Source organism: Dasypus novemcinctus, chromosome Y, assembly GCF_030445035.2.
Source record: "Dasypus novemcinctus isolate mDasNov1 chromosome Y, mDasNov1.1.hap2, whole genome shotgun sequence".
Taxonomy (NCBI): Eukaryota; Metazoa; Chordata; class Mammalia; order Cingulata; family Dasypodidae; genus Dasypus; species Dasypus novemcinctus.
Genome location: NC_092216.1, coordinates 17,424,524 through 17,440,819, shown reverse-complemented (window position 1 = coordinate 17,440,819; position 16,296 = coordinate 17,424,524). Strand labels below are relative to the sequence as shown.

Sequence of the window (16,296 nt, the reverse complement as noted above, 5' to 3'; positions counted from 1 at the left end):
ACAGGATAATAAACCAAACCCTCAATCTAAATGCTTGTACCTGTGAATATTATTCCTATAATAAACTATGCCTAAATATAACTAATGAGTAGGAGTCACCTCCTGAACACCTACTTGCTCAAGTATGGCCTTTCTCTAAGCTGTACTCCTTTAATAAAGTGACTACCTTCCTCAAAGCATGGGTCATGTTGTAGACATGAGTCTCCCTGGCATGGAGGGATTAGTACCAAGTGTTAATCAGTGATGCATTTGGAAAAAGACCTATTCCAAATTGGGGAAATATTTAATAAAACAGTGTTTTTATGTCTAAGAGATTTCAAAGCGAGCCAGGAGAACATTCTGGACTTTATACTTATGTAGGTGTCAGGTAGATTTTACAAAGTGCCATGTAAACAAAAACTCAAACAAAAATTTTCCCATGGCCTCTAGGGACAGCTAGACACCAAAAGCAAGTCATATGGTTACACTGACACCTCCTTCATGGACTCTATCTGGAAAAGTAAGAAAAGCTACTACATTTATAACACATAGTTCTACCATTTATGAAACACCTAATCATGATTCTTCTTTTATTTGAAGCTATAATCTTCAATTTACTTGTAAGTATTTTTCTGAAAACCTTAAAGCTTCAGTCTGTTTCTATGCCAGTTGAAGCCTTCAAGCTAGCAGGTATATGGTGGAACTCTCATTCTCCAGGTCTTCAGATTTGCCCTGGTCAACTGAAAATGGTGACAATGGACCAGTTTCTTCCTCAAGGAGTATCCTCAACTGCAAGCAAAACAATTCCCTTCCACTGCCCCATAATATCTATATTCCTCCTCAGCTTGAGGCACTCAGAACTGGCACTGTCCCATCAAGATTAAAAAATGAATAAAAATAAAGGGGGAATGTAACCACTGACTAAAGCATATTTGCAGTTATTGTAGTTGTAGTCTTGTGTTAACTGAGAAACTTGTAACACTGATATAAAAAATAGGTACATAAAACAATTTTTAAAAAAGACCAAAGGTGGGGAAGGGAGTTAGTCAATTACCACTCTATACTTTACATGAATAAAACTTTAAGATCGTAATGAAAAATAAATAACTTAGGAAATGGGTCCTCTAAGCATCTACTTCTTGGCACCAAGACAAGGCTAAATATAAAATGTTAAGGTAAATATTTGATTTAAAAAATGAAGATAGGATAGTCAACATTGATTAAAAGAATAGACAAAATTCTGGAAAAGCTCATGTATACTCTTTTCCCATCTGCTGTGAGAAGCACACCAGCTGGCTTGGGGACATGATAAGAAGAGATAAGAGGTGAATCTGCTGAGGCTGCCCAAATTACCTAAAAGACCTGAAATAGGGAAAACTGGTCTCAGAGAAGGTGGAATCAGGCAATTAACTAGGCCTTTGCAATACACCTAAGGGAGGAGGACAGTAGGACATGCTTGGCAGGCTTAGAGCTCCCAGCAAAGTGGGGTACTCTCTCTCAAAAAGACTAAGAGTCATAGTTTTCCATGGTGAGTTGGTTTACCAGGGTCACAAGTGAATTTCAGAGGGGAGCTCTCATATGGGCTTCCTTCTGCCCTGGGAGAGAGGGAAGGGAGGAAGGGAGAAAGCAGAAAGGACAGATTCCTAAGCAGTTTATTCAATAGCAAGGAGGAATACTTGTTTGAGGCCTTGTCTGATCCATTTTGTTTTTGTTTGTTTTCTTGTCTTTCCTTCCTCTTTCTTCCCCCACCACTCTTTTATTTCATTTTTCCTCTTTTTTCTTTCATTTTATATATATATTTTCAATTGAAGTTAATTGATTACAAGGAATGTTACATTAAAAAACATTAAAAAAAAACATGAGTTTCCCACATAACTTACTCCCCACCCCATCACATCATTTTTGTAAATTGTATTTTTTTGAAGATAAATACATCACACAAAAAAATGTAACATTAAAAAATATAAGAAGTTCCTGTATACCCCTCAAACTCACTCCTCCTACACCAACCTCCCTCATCATTGTGGCACACTCATCACACTCAGTGAACACACTTTGGGGCACTGCTTCACTACAAAGATAATAGTTTATCCCATAGTTCATATTCTCCCCCAGTACATACAGTAGGTTATGGTAGGATATATGAAGTTCAGCATCTGACCCTGCAATATCATTAAGGACAACTCAAAATCCCCAAAATGCCTGCACATCACATCTCTTCTTTCCTCTCCCTGCCCTCAGCAACTACTATGTCCACATTCTCTAAATTGATGCTAAAATTTCATCTATTACTCATCACAATAGTTTTATAGTAGAATGTCAGTGAGTCCACTCTAATCCATATTTTATTCCTCCATTCTGTGGCCCCTGGGATAGTGATGTCCTCTCCACTTCTAGAACAAGAGGGTGCTTAGATTCCACATGGGTGATGGATGCAATTCCTCTGCTTATAGTTAAAGACACTCTTGATTCCCTGTTGTGGTGGTTGACCATCTTCACCTCACTATGAGTTGACTTGCGTAAGACCAATGAACCAGAGAGTAGGAATTGCCACTCTGCTGAGGCTCAGGGCCAGCTAGCCATGGGTAGTCTAGATATTCAAGTCTTCTGAGTATGGACCATCTCTTTTACCAACCACAGGTTCAGTAAAAGTGACAGAAGATGCATGTGTAGAAAAGGCACATCTGAGTCCAACTCCATCACACTCAGGTGCACAAATTCCAAAGTAGGGCCCTCTGACATGGCACAAAGCTCCAAATGCCATGACTATAGACCCTATGGATCTCTGTAGCCTTCAGGAGAACCAGTATGTAGGGTTGTAACTACTTTGGCTTTTTCTGGGGTCCTGCTGAGGTGTGTGTAACGGTGACCCCTCTGGTGACCTCCCGATCCTTTTTGGAAGATCTTTATCCATATCAACTCATTTGTCTTTGCCATTTCCCCCTTTTATTCAAGGTCAAAGAGCAGTTTTTAACACTTGATCCAACATGTAGGCTAAGATATTCTGCAGATCTGATTGACCCTTTTATTCGAGATCTCTTTCTAGCTGCTTCTAAAAATATGAACACTTCATGAATTTGCATGTTATCCTTTTGTAGGGGCCATGCTAATCTTCTCTGAATCATTCCAACTTTAGTATATGTGTTGCTGAAGTGAGCACCCCTTTTTTCTTTTCTTTTTTCCGTTCTGTATCCCTTTTTCTATTAGGTGCTGCAGGCAGTGTTTCTTGTTTGCTGTGTTTCCTCATCCTCTATATCCTCTTTTCTGTGCATACTGATTTAGGCTACCAATGCTATCCCCTTTTCTTTACATCTATCTCTCTTCCATCTCCTGTTGTTTCTCTCATATTCCACCTCTTTTGTTCAGCCCCAATTTTTCTGACTTTTATTGCTAACACCTCTAGTTTGGTTTCTATCTTTTATTCACTCTTTATGTTATTGTTTTTTCTTTTCTCTTTTCCTTTCCCCTGACAATACTGGCCTTCTAATTGATACTATATTCCCCATGTTCAGTTTCCCATCTAATTGTAGGTATTCCACTTTTTATTTTTATAAATCTACACAGCTTACACGAGTATAATATTCATTCCCATAGGTATCACATGGTTCTTCTGCCTACACTTACTATCAATACAACTGTTATACATTTTCTTTTCTAACCTCTTTTGCATTCTCTGGCCATAATATTTTCCTTCAAGAGAATTTAGACAACAACAAGGAAATAGAATAAGAAGAACAAAGTGTCAAAGAGAAGACTTAATACACAGATAAAAACAGCACCTAAATAAACCCCTTGACTAGATGGAGAAGCTAATCAACTAAGAAACCCCATCAACATAAAAGGAATGACCAGACAGCAACAAAAATTACAAACCATACCAATAATCAAGAAAACATGGCCCAATCCAGTGAACAAACTAAAAATCAGGAATAGGAGTAGACCATCGAACAACTAATCAAAACTCTCAAAACAAATATCATGGGCCTATTTAATGAAGTGAAGCAAGAGTTTAAGAACATTATGCAAACACTTGGAAAGCATGCAGAGGAAATTGTAAACATATGCAAAAAGATAATGGATATGATGGTGATGAAAGGCACAATCCAAGAAATCAAAATACACTCTCGGATGTGGACTTGGCTCAATGGATAGAGCATCTGCCTACCACATGGGAGATCGATGGTTCAAATCCAGGGCCTCCTTGACCCATGTGGAAGTGGCCCACATGCAGTGCTGATGCACATAAGGAGTGCCATGCTATGCAAGGGCGTTTTCCATGTAGTGGAGCCCCATATGCAAGTAGTGCACCCTGTAAGGAGAGCTGCTGACCATGATAGAATGTTCAGCCTACCTGGGCATGGCGCCACACACACACAGACCTGATGCAGCAAGATGCTGCAACAGATAGAGACACAGATTCCTGGTGCTGCTGACAAAAATAGAAGTGGACACAGAAGAACACACAACAAATGGACACAGAACAGACAACTGGGGCATGGGGGGAAAGGGAGAGAATTAAATAAAAATAAATCTTAAAAAAAAAAAAAACTCTCAGCAAATAACAGCTGATTTGAAGAATCAGAGGAAAGAACCAGTGATGTCAAAGACAGTATACCTGAGATCAAATAGATTGTAGAACTGATTGATAAAAAGACAGAGAAAATCCAGGAGGGATTTAGGGACCTAAATGACAACACAAAATGCACAGATATATACATTATAGGCATCCAAGAAGGAGAAAAGAAGGGAAAGGACACACAAAGGGTATTGGAGGAGATAATGTCTGGATACTTCCAAAACCTAATGAGGGATATGGAAGTATATGTCCAGGAAGCACAACACACCCAAAAAAGCATAAATCCCAACAGGCCTACCCTAAGACATATACTTGTCAAATTATCCAATATGCTCAAGACAAAGAGAAAATACCGAAGTCAACAAAAATTTAAAAAAAGAGAAACATCACATACAAGGTAAGCTCAATAACATTAGGTGTTGATTTCTTATCCAAAATCATAGAAGCAAGAAGGCAGTGGTATGACATAATCAAATACTAAAGAAAAGAATTTCCAGCCAAGAATACTCTAGCCAGCAAAGCTGGCATTCAAAAATGACAGACAGTTAACAATATTCACAGATAAACAGAAACTAACAAAGTATGCCAGTAAGAAACCTGTCCTTCAAGAAACACTAAAGGGAGCTCTGCAGGATGAAAGAAAAAACAGGAGAGACAGAGTTGTAGGAGAGTGTAAGAACAACTAAAAACACAAAAATAGAAAGAGAAAAAAACATATCCAAAGAAATATGGATAATATAAGTTACTCCCTTTAGAGTAATAATAATGACTGTCAATGGAATAAACTCATCTGTCAAGAGACACAGATTGGAAGAATGAATAAGGAAATATAACTCACCTATATGCTGTCTACAAGAAACCCATCTTAGACCCAAGGATTCAAGGAGGTTGAAAGTGAATGGCAGGTAAACAACCTTACAAGCAAACAATAAACAAAAAAGGTCCAGAGTAGCTATATTAATATCCGACAAAATATAGACTTTAAAAGAAAATCAGTCTGAGAGACAAAGATAGATACTACATATTATTGAAAGGGGTAATCTTTCAGGAAGAAAGAATGAACATAAACATTTATTCTCCTAACCATAGCGCATCAAAATACATGAGGCAAACACTGGAAAAACTGAGTGGAGGAATAGATTTATAACTACAATTATAGTGGGGGAATTTAATACACCACTATCACCATTGGACAGAACATCTCAACAGAGAATCAATAAAGAAACAAAGACTTGGAATAATATATTAGAGGAGGTGGGCCTAATAAACATATACAGAACATTACACCAAATACAGTAGGATATACATTCTTGTCAAGCACTCATGAATCATTCTCCAAGATGGGACACATGCTAGGCCACAGAGAAAGTCTCAAGGAAATCAGAAAGATTGAAGTCATACAAAATAATTTCTCTGACCACAGTAGAGGGAAACTGGAGATCTGTAAGGACCATAGACTCAGATTAGGCACCAAGATATGGAAGCTAAGAAACACACTGTTAGACAAACAGTGGGTGAAGGAGAATATCTCAAAAGAAATCAGTAACTACCTTGAAAGTAATGAAAATCAGAAACTACCTTGAAAGTAATGAAAATCACAACACAACATATCAAAACTTATGGGATGCAGCATAAGTTGTTCTGAGAGGAAAATTAATAGGCATAAATTCATATATCAAAACGGAAGAAGGAGCTAAAATTAAAGACCTAACTGCACACAATGGAGAAATTATTTTTAAAAAATAGAAAAAAAAACTAACTGCAAAGGAAGAAGGAAGAAAGAAGTAACAAAGATCAGAGCAGAACTAAATGAAATAGAAAATAAGAAAGCACTAGAAATAATAAACAAAACAAAGAGCTGTTTCTTTGAGAAGATCAATAAAATTGACAAAACCTTAGCTAGACTAACAAAGAAAAAAAGTGAGATGATGCAAATACACAAAATAGGAAATGAGAATGAGGATATCGCCATTGACCCAAAAGAAATAAAGACTATCATAAAAGGATACTTTGAAAACTGTATGCCAATAAGAAGGAAAATTTAGAGGAAATGGACAAATTCATAGAAACACATAAGCAGCCTGCATTGACAAATGAAGGAATTGATGATCCCAGCAAGCCAATCACAAGTAGAGAGAGAGAAACAGTCACTAAAACCTCCCAGCTAGGAAGAGCTTTGGGCCAGATGGCTTCACAGTTGAGTTCTACTAAACATGCCAGAAAGGACTAACGCCTATGTTGTCTAAACTCTCAAAAAATGGAAATAGAAAGAACAGTGTCCAACTCAGTCTATGATGCCAACATTGCCCTAAAACCAAAGCTCAACCAAGACACAAGAAAGGAAAATTGCAGTCCAACCCCTCTAAGGATCCTAGATGTGAAATCTTCAACAAAATACTTACTAATCATGTTCAACAACACATTAAATGAATTAAACTCCATGACCAAGTGGGTTTCATCCCTGTTATTCAAGGATGCTTCAGCATAAGAAAATCATTAAATGTAATGCACCACATAAATAGAAGGAAAAAAATTACATGATCATATCTACAGACCCAGAAAAAAAAACATTTTGACAAAATACAGCACCTTTTCTTGATGAAAGCACTGCGGAAGATAGGAATAGAAGGAAACTGTCTGAACATGATAAAGGGTAGATATGAAAAACCCATAGCTACCATCAATTACAATTGTAAATTCTGACATCTTTCCTCCTAAAACCAGGAACAAGAAAAAGATGCCCACTATTATACCTCCTATTTAACATTGTGTTAGAAGTGCTTGCTCATGCACTGAGGTAAGGTCAGATATAAAAGTCATTCAAATAGGAAAGAACAAAGTCAAAATTTCTCTATTTGCAGATGACATGATCCTAAACATTGAAAGCACTGAGAGATCTCCAAGAAAACTTCTAGAAATTATAAATGAGTTTAGTCATGTGTCATGTTATAAGAGCAATATGCAAAATCACTAGCATTTCTGTACACCAGTAATGAGCAATCTGAGGAGGAAATTCAAGAAACAAATACCATTTAATGTAGTAAATAAAAAAAATCATGTACCTTGGAATAAATTTAATTAAAGACATAAAAGTCGTACGCACAAGAAGCTACACAATACTGTTAAAAGAAATCAAAGAAGACTTACATAAATGGAAGAATATTCCCTGTTCATGGATAGGAAGACTAAATATCATTAAGATATCTATCATATCCAAACTGATCTACAGATTTAATGCAATACCAATAAAAATCAACACAGCATTATTTAAAGATCCTGAAAAACTAACAATGAGATTTATTTGGAAAAGAAAGAGGCCCCAAATAGCCAAAGACATAATGAAAAAGAAAAATGAAAATGAAATTGGAGCAATTATACTACCTGTCTTTAAAATATACTACAAAGTGACAGTAGTCAAAACAGCATGGTATTGACATACAGGCCAATGGAATTAATTGAGAGTTCTGATATAGATCCTATATACACATTCATCTCATATTTGGTAATGCCACCGAGCCCACTCACCTGGGAGAGAATGACCTCATCAACAAATAGTGCTTGGAAAACTGGATATGCCAAAGAATGAAAGAGGATTACCATCACACACCTGACACAAAAATCAACTCAAGATGGATTAAAGACCTAAATATAAGAGCCAAGGCCTTAAAGATCTTTGAAAAGAATGTAGGAAAGCATCTACAGGACATTGCAATAAGAAATGGCTTCATGAACTTCACACCAAGGGCACGAAGAGCAAAAGAACAAGTAGATAAATGGAGCCACCTGAAAATTAAAGCCTTTTGCACCTCAAAGGAGTTTGTCAAGAAAGTGAAAAGGCAGTCTACCCAATGGGAGGAAATATTTGGTAACCATATGCTGGTAGGAGACTAAAAGCTTATATATATAAACAAACTCTATTATCTCAAAAAGAAAAAGAAAAACAACTCATTTAAAAAATGGGCAAGATATTTGAACAAATGCTTTTCCAAGGAAGAGATACAAATGGCTAAAATGCACATGAAAGGATGCTCAAAATCACTAGCTGTTAGGGAAATGCAAATCAAAGCTACAATGAAATACCATCTAACACAACTTACACTGCCGGCTATTACAAAAACAGAAAACTACAAGTGTTAGAGAGGATGTGGAGGAATGGGAACAGTCATCCACTGCTGGTGGGAATGCAGAGGGATCCAGCCATTCTGGAGGACAGTTTGGCAATTCCTCAAAGAACTAGCTGGAGATTTACCACATGACCCAGCAATTCCACTCCTGGGTATATATCCAGAAGAACTGAAAACAAGAACACAAACTGATATGTGCACCCCAATGTTCACAGCAGCATTATTCACTATTGCCAAAATTTGGAATCAACCAAAATGCCCATCAACAGGTGAATGGATAAACAAATTGTGATATACTACTGCAATACTACTCAGCTCTTGGAAGGAATACAGTATAAAAACTTGCGATAATGTGGATGGATCTTGAGGACATTATGTTGAGTGAAGCAAGCCATGCCTTGAAGGACAAATATGACATGACTTCTCTGTAATGAAGTAAGCAAACCAAACTGTCTCAGGAGCTAGAGACTGGAAGATAGGCTTACAGGAAATTGGCGGTGGGGGTGGGGAGAGAGGAAGGTTGTGAACTGATTCCTACATGGGTGAAATCTATGATAAAGTGGAGGTAAATAAAGGGAAGAGTTAAAATGGGGGCATAGGGATTCTATTGGGTGGGGCTTGGCAGGTTTGAGGGGCCTAGAGTTAGGAGAATGTGTCATATGGCCCAAGGAATTAGGGGAAAGGTGGGGAGAGCAGATGAACATGGGAGATTGTCGAGTATGTTGTTAAAATTATAATGTTGATAAAACTCTTTAGAAAATATAAGGAAGGATTACTTGTTTAAGATACTTAATGGGGTCTTCTGGCACAGAGGTAGGCTGCTAAGGAGTTTGTGAGTGTTTATCTTGTCATAATGTGTTATATCTTTGGGTAGAGACCTATACTATAAGTGGGAAGGTGTACTCCTATCCTGGGGAGGCCTGATCTTCTCAAACAGAGGGAAAGGTTTTTCAAGAGAGAATTGGTGGCTCCCAATGTGGGAGGACAGTCTAGTATGTCAAACATTGCTACAATTATCTGTGAATGTGGTCCCACAAGCAGTCAAGTTTGGTTGTCAATGTGGGCTCTGAGGGGAGGTGCAGAGAGGAACAGAATAGATGGAAGCTGGGGTAACTGGGTGGCAATGGAAATGTTCCACAAGACTGTGCAATGATGGCTATAGGTCATGTTAAATTTTACCAAAAGTATATAAAAATGTATAGTCTAAAATTTAAATCATAATATAAGCCATAATATAGCTAAATTTTAGATAAGTGTACAGTCTAAAATATAATCAATGATGTAAACCAAAACGTAAGCCAAAATGGAACCATGTTTCGTAGCTATCTTTCAATATCATTATATCAGCTGCAGTAAATAAAATATGAACATGTAAACACATCATTGCTGGGGAAAGGATAAGTGTTTGATGTTGGATATATGTGAGTCTCCTATATTGTATATGTGACTGAAATTGATCTAAAACTTTTTTGAAGAAAAAATTAAAAAGTAAAAAGTAAAAGTGTGGGCAGCAGCGGGCCTCTGGGAGGGTCGACGCGGATGGCCAGGTGGGCTCTCTGGACGGGGGCTGCCTCATGGCCGAAGGAGAGGAGGGGGGTCGGCACGAAGCTGTTGGGCCCTCGCTCTCTCCGCTCAGGCACGGGGGATGCGCGGTGCAAGCAAGAACACCACGGAGACAAGGTCTGGGCACAAGTCTGCTTTATTGTAGAAGGGGACATGGTTTTATAGGGTCTAGGGATATGTAAAGGGACTTGATTGGTGCCGGCGGGTGCTGTTGCTTGTGTAGACGGTTATTGGACAGTAGGTGGTTACTGGACAGTAGGCGGTTACTGGACAGTAAGCTGGCTAAGGGGTTAGGAGCAAGGGAGGGGAAGGGGAAAGTGTGGGCTGTCTAGATAACGGCTAGGCGGAAGACAGAGAAGGGGAGAAGGAGGGGCAGCGCCGGCTGCCAATACTGGGTGGGAAGGAGACGGGGACAAAAAAGGATGTAGACACTGAGGGAGGGATGAATGAAAATTCCTTGCCAATGTACACACAGGGCAACCCCTGTACAGTGATGAAAGGCAAAATGTCAAAAACAAAGTGTTATGACATTTTTCATTTTTTACTACTTCAATTTATTTTTTACTTTAATTTAGTTTTCTGAATTAATATCTATTCCATTTCTAACCTTTAATCCTATCATTACTATTTCATTGTCCTACTAATTGAATCTGGCAATATATTAGCTTTCATTTTTGAAGAAATTTTGGACCACAGAATGGTTGAACTATGGCAAGAGAGGAACCCTGGTGGGGGGTGCTATTGATGGTGGACACATGGTTGGGATGGAGTTCTCCAGGACATGTATATAGGGTATATAAAAATGTTCTGATATTTATTGGTAATTTTCATAGTAGAGTTTACAAATACAACTGAAGAAGTGCTGAGTTTCCAGCTAGGGGAGCTCTGTCACATTCCCCAATGAAACAGGAACAATGCCCCAAGTGCAAGGGCAAAGACCAGTGAGGGAGGATGGTCCAGTGATGAGCCCTTGATGCTGATGACTGTGCATATGAGCCTGTGTGTCTATAATTCCAACTAGGCCTAGTGGGGCATTGAGCCTATAATTACCTCCTCAGAGCCTCATGTTGCTCAAATATGGTCACTCATTAAGCAAATTCAGCATGCAATCCATTACCTTCCCCCTAGTGTGGGACATGACTCCTGCAGATCAACCTCCCTGGTGCCAAGGGATTACTATTAATCACCAGCCAGTGATGCAACTAGAAAAAGATCTTGCATAAAAGGGGAAAATGGTAAAGACAAATGAATTTATATTGTTAAGATACTTCAAAAAGAGTCAGAAGGTCAACAGAGGAGTCGCACTTACGCATGTCTCAGCAGGATCCCAGAAACAGCCAAAGTAGATGCAATACCAGGTACTGGCGTTCCTGAGGGCTACAGAGACACATGGGTTCTACAGTGATGGCAGATGAATCTGGAGTTCAGTGCCTTGTTGGTGGGCTGTACTTTGGAATTTGTGCTCCTGAGTGTGATGAAGTTGGACTCAGATGTGACCTTTCTACACATGCCTCTTCTGTCACTTTTACTGAACTTGTGGTTAGTTCTGGTTTGGTGTATACACAAGAGATTTGAATCTCTGGACTGGCATGTGCCAGCTCTACCCTGAGCCTCAGTGTAGTTGCAACACCTACTCTTGGTTTTCTTGGACTTACCCAGACCAGCTAATAGGGAGGTGAAGATGGTTAACCACCACAGCAGGGAACCAAGAGTGCCTACAACTGCAAACAAGAGAATCACATCCATCAGCCTTGTGGGATCTAAGTCCCTCTTGATTTAGAGGTGCAGTGGACATAAACATCCCAGGATCCACAGGATGGAGGAATAAAATATGGATTAGATTGGATTTACTTGTATTCTACTACAGTACTATTGTTAATGGCAGAAATTGTATCATTGACACGGAAACAGTGGCCACTGTAGTTGCTGAGCACAAGAAGAGGGAAGAAGAGTTGTGAAGTGGGGGCATTTTCTATACTTGAAGTTTCGTAAATGAAATTGCATGGTCAGATGTAGGACATTAGACATCCTACCATAATCCACTGACTGAACTAGGGGAGAGCGTATTCTACAAGTAAACTATAATCCAAGTGGTGCAGCAGTGCTCCAAAATGTATTTACCAAATGCAATGAATGTGCCACAATGATGAAAGAGGTAGTTGATGTGGGGGGAGTGGGCAGTTGAACATATGGGAACCTCATATTTTTTAATGTAAATTTTTTTTTGTGATCTATATATTTTTAAAAAAATACAATTAAAAATACTTTATAAAAAAGCATCCCATCACAGAAGGAAATGTGACTCAAGTGATTGAGCTCCTGCCTACCTCATGAGAGGTCCTGGGTTCTCTGCCTCCTGCTGCCAAAAGGGAAACGAGTGCCAGAGAGAGCAGACAGAAAATGGGCACAGACAACAGACATCAAAGGTAAGCATTGAGTGGGGAGAATAAATTAATAAAAGAAATCTTAAAAAAGAAAGCTTTCCATCACAAATGAGAGAACTTTCCCTGGTAGTACAGCCCTCCAAGTCTTCATCCTGTAGACCAGTTTTGTCACATTCCAGCAGCTGCCTCTCTTCTGAAGACACACTCACATGCAGAAATTTGTCACAAAATCTGAGATACAGAGAGAAAGTTTGGAGACACTTAATGTGCAAATAAACACAGTCATTAATGAAAGATTTCATAGAAATAAAATGAAGATGGAGAGATTGACACAGAAAAGCACACATAGAAAGAGAGAACAACATAGGTACTAGAAAATACATTTTAAAGAGAACAGCTCAATGAGTCCTATGTCATTGAGGACTTCTGGTACATTGTTATCCACTGATACTGATAAGAAATATTTTAAAAACAACCATCCCCTGGATTTGGGCCTAAGGGCAAGCAGAAAATATAGAAATATCTACTCAAAAGCTCTACTAAAATTCTGTAAGACATCTAGCGGTGTGCTTCGTCAAAAATTTTTTGATTTTAAAGAAACTTCAGATTACATAAATGTTACATAAGAAATATATTACATTCCCATATGCCCCAATTCCTCCCCCTCCCACACTTTACCACATTAACAACATCCTTCATTAGTGTGGTGCACTTGTTACAATTGATGAACATATTTTGAATCATTGCCACTAACCATAGATTAAAGTTAACATTGTTAGTTGACACTCTGACCCAAGCAATTTTGTAAGTTATGACAAAATACATAAGGGCCTGTATCCATCCTTACAACATTATACAGGACAATACCAATGTCCCAAAAATGCCCCCATATTACACCTACTTTTCCCTTTCCCGCTCCTCAGAACCTCCAGGGGCCACTGCCTCCATATCAGTGACAAAAGTTCTTCCATTGCTAAAATAACAATAATTTTAGAGTAGAATAATAGTAAGTATACTTTCGACCACTGTTCATTCCCTAATCTTAAGGATTTGGGGATGGTGATGCCCACTGTGCCTCCAGTTGAGAAGTTGTATAAATCCCATGAAACTTTGTTTGCAGTTGCAGCACATGATAACTGAAAGAATATCATATTTTCATCCTCGGGAATTCTGTTACATTCGCTCATGGGTCAGCAAGAATGCCCCAAGTACAGATGTGGTGTGTAGTGAAGGATTATCTGTTGATAGACCCTTGATATTGTTTACTGTACTTATCAACCTTGTCTTTTGAATTTGAAACTTATGCTAGTATTATGTGTTGCCTAATATTTGCCTCCAGAGGCCCTCCTTTTTGCTCAAATGTGGTCTCCTTTTAAGCCAAACTCAGCAGATAAAAACATTACTTTCCTGCCAGCATGGGATACGACTCCCAGGTATGAGCCTCCCTGGTCAAAGGGATTATTATCAAGCGCCAACTAGAGAGGTGCCTTTTTTTTCCCTTAAGATTTATTTATTATTTCTCTCGCCTTCCCTTCCGCATCCCCCCCAATGGTCTTCCCTCTGTGTCCATTCACTGTGTCTTCTTCTGTGTCTGCTTCTACTCTTATTAGTGGCACTGGGAATCTGTGTCTCTTTTTATTGCATCATCTTGCTGCATCAGCTCTCTGTGTGTGCAGTACCACTCCTGGGCTTTTAAACCAATACCAATACCACTTGTTATCCTTGATTCCTACCTTCCCAACCCAGGTCAGTAAGGCAGTCTCCACTCCAGATTGCAGCTTCCTCTCTGCCCATCTCAGCCAGTGGGCTTTCTTCCAAGAAGGAAAAAAGATTTGAGAATTTCTGATCTTGATTCACTACCACTGAGGCTAAATACTCTCAAATATTGGGGGCACCTTGTCCACCAGTCTCCTATTTGTGGAAAAGAGATTTTCCATTTTAAGTGGTGTGCTGAGATACCCATACCAGATAATTCTCCTAAGCAGAGATTCTAAACCAAAAGAACTAAGGTGAGAGAACCTCACACTTTTGCTCCTAAGTACAATTAGTGCTCACCTTGTATACTGCATCACTCAGGAAAAAAGCCAGTCATTGTCCCCATACCAAGCTAAAGGGCCCTGGCTCAGATTTAGCCCTGATTGGAGGGAGGAGGGAAAAAGGGCAGAGGTGAAGAAGCAGGAGAGTGGAAGAATTAAAACAGATAGGAGAAGTCCTACTATGTTACAGTAAATATCTAAACTGGATACCAGAAACTATTCCTTCAAAAGAGACAAATTTGATTGAACTAGCTGATAAGGCAATTTAGGCCTAGAACTTTGTTTAAAAATATTGAGCAAATATAGTCAGCAGGTGGTAGAGTTTTACAGGTATGTTTGTCAGGGAAAGAGAGAAACAGTATACAAATAATGCAACTATCAACCCACTGTCTATAGTGGGCATGTATAAAGCTGAAGAGCAACATGAATGGGATACTCCTGGGTGGGTGTGATGGGGGACAGCGTTCATTAAATAATACAGCCAGTCAGTATAAATAGGAATATAATCACAATGAACCCCAAATGTAGCGGGGAGACCAGTAACCAGAGTTGTTACAGTTTTTTAATTGGCCAGTATCCAACAGAAATATTACCAGGCATGCAAAAGACAAAAAGCCTTACATATGCAATGGGAAACAATCTGAACCACAAACTCCTCTGATAGTTGTAAGATGTCAGATTTAATGGGAAAAAAATCTAGAAAATAGTCATTTTAAGTATGTTCCTGTTAAAAAAGAGAAGCATGATTAAAGAAATAAAGGGAGACACAATGACACTATTGCATCAAATAGAGTCTATTAATGTAGAGATAGATATAATTCTTTAACAAGACTGAATTTAGAAGTACAAAATAGTTAAAAATTCACTAGAGGAAATAAACACTAGGTTTGAAGAGAAAGAGGAATTAGTGAACTTATAAACAGATTGACATAGACTTTGCAGTCCAAATGATAAAGGGATGGAGAAAAACAAGAGAACCACAGAGATATGGAAAAATATCAAGCACATGCACACATGCATAATGAGGGGAGTGAGGTGAGAAGAGGCGAAAAAGGAGAAAAAGCATATTAGAAGAAGAAATAATGGCAGCACAGTTGCAAATGTTTTGGAAAACAGTAAAATAGACATCCAAGAAGCTCATCAAATTTGAAGCAGAATAAGTGCAAAGAGATACAAAACAGAAATGTTATTAAAAAAAACACACACAAAACTTCTGAAAGTCAAAGGCAAAAATATAGTCAAGATTGCTCCAAGAGGAAAATGTCTCATCACTTACAAAGGAAACCCAATAAGATCAAGAGTTGACTTTTCAGCTTTCTTCTTAGACATATTCAGAGTGCTTTAAGAAAAAGTATCTCTCAACTAGAAATTCTGTATAAAAATAAACTCTATCCAAAATGAAGTAAAATAAAGAAATTCCCAAGTAGCCAAATGTGGGAAATTGTTGCTCACAGAAATACATTACACGAATTTCAGATGAAGTTTTTCAGGTTGAAAGCAAAAGACCCAGACACTAATTAGAATTAGAACACAAAAACAAAGAACACCTGTAAGACTTGTTGGAGTTAGTCCTACAACACCTTCATCTGAAAGGATTCAGACCTAAGAAGCAAAGTAGTAACAGAGCTTAGACA

The 16,296-nt window shown here is 38.5% G+C and overlaps 1 non-coding gene across 1 annotated transcript; it reads right to left on the bottom strand.

Moving 5' to 3' along the window:
* Window positions 1–3,032: 3,032 nt before the first annotated feature.
* Window positions 3,033–3,139, bottom strand: LOC139438426 (U6 spliceosomal RNA). The gene has a single exon (XR_011648101.1). It is a non-coding gene; the product is annotated as a U6 spliceosomal RNA (small nuclear RNA).
* Between the last annotated feature and the right edge of the window lie 13,157 nt (window positions 3,140–16,296).